At 38.9% G+C, this 1,322-nt stretch overlaps 1 protein-coding gene across 4 annotated transcripts in view; it reads right to left on the reverse strand.

Annotated features, from left to right (window-relative positions):
- Positions 1-1,322, reverse strand: part of Kcnk2 (potassium two pore domain channel subfamily K member 2) — a 200,359-nt gene that overhangs the window by 71,564 nt on the left and 127,473 nt on the right. The gene's annotated exons all lie outside the window — the stretch shown is intronic.

Below are 1,322 nucleotides of genomic sequence, written 5' to 3' on the forward strand. Positions count from 1 at the left end.
CAAAAAAAAAAAAAAAAGAAGACCTGCATCATGACACCACCAGTTGAGTTGCCAGTGACACAGGGAAATCTCTCACAAGGTCTCATGCCCACATGGAGAGCTATAGGCAGCCAATGACTGCGGGGAGAGGGAGAGTCCATTTTATCCAGAGATAAGCTCACTGATCCCAAAAGGTCAGCTGTAAACGCATCTCTATATGATCAACACTAAGTGGACTTAGGGGGTTATGAATTTGAGAGAGAGAGGGTAGTCATGAGAGGAGTTGAGGGAGGAAGGAAGAGGAGTGATAATTATGTAAATATAGTACTCTCATATGAATTCCTAAAAAATAAAAGAATAATTAAAAACTAGAAATGGAAAATGATTGTCCTAGCACAAAAAGGGCTATCCACCTCAAGATACTTAGTATTATATATAAGATTAAGAGGCCTTGATGAATTCCCTTAAAGTCTGGGAAAATGATATATCCATTTTATAACCATTATTTGTTATTCAAAGGAATAATTGTTATAAAGAAGATGACAAGTAAATTACTTGTGGGTGGAATTAAATGTCTTGTAAATAAAGGAGAATATTCAAGATTGTTACAACAGAAAACCTTGGTAAAAAGCTGAATGTGTGATAAACACTAATGAACCAACTGCATCTTACTATTTGGGCATTCCCTCACATATTCTGAATAAGAAAGAAAAGTACATATTTAAAATTAGAAGAAACATCAAGTGCCTATGAAACATATGCAGGAACATTAAGAAACAGCTTGAGCAAGGGTCAGGAGGAGGGAAGATAGAAACCAGAACACAGCCTAGGCATCAGAAATTTTCAAATGTATCATTAAGACATGCAGGACACATCAGTTGGACACTGAATAATTATTCATTAATAATCCTGGGGCAAGTGGTTACTATTTCAGAGAAAAAAAAATAGCCAACCTGTGAGTGTTCACAGTAGCAGGCTAAACTCCAGAAACCAATCCCATCTCTCTGTTGGTCCTTCCCATTTCCCTTGTTTGCTTTAGATGCACACTCCCACTGCTCAGCCCCTGGCTTATGTCTAAGTGTCATCCATTACTTGGGTTTGACCTCAATTTCTTTATTAAGTCATGACACATACAGTCCCAAGGCTAGACTTAGCCCACCTTCTCCCTTCTAAGACCTGTCTCAGTAGATGGATTAGAAGTTCTGTATGGCACACGCCTTTAATCCCAGCACTTGGGATTAAAGTGTTGGAGGATTTCAGAGTTCGAGGCCAGCCTTGTCTACAGAGTGAGTTCTGGGACAGCCAGGGCTACATGGAGAAACTCTGTCTTGAAAAACCAAAAA

Source organism: Mastomys coucha, unplaced genomic scaffold, assembly GCF_008632895.1.
Source record: "Mastomys coucha isolate ucsf_1 unplaced genomic scaffold, UCSF_Mcou_1 pScaffold1, whole genome shotgun sequence".
Taxonomy (NCBI): Eukaryota; Metazoa; Chordata; class Mammalia; order Rodentia; family Muridae; genus Mastomys; species Mastomys coucha.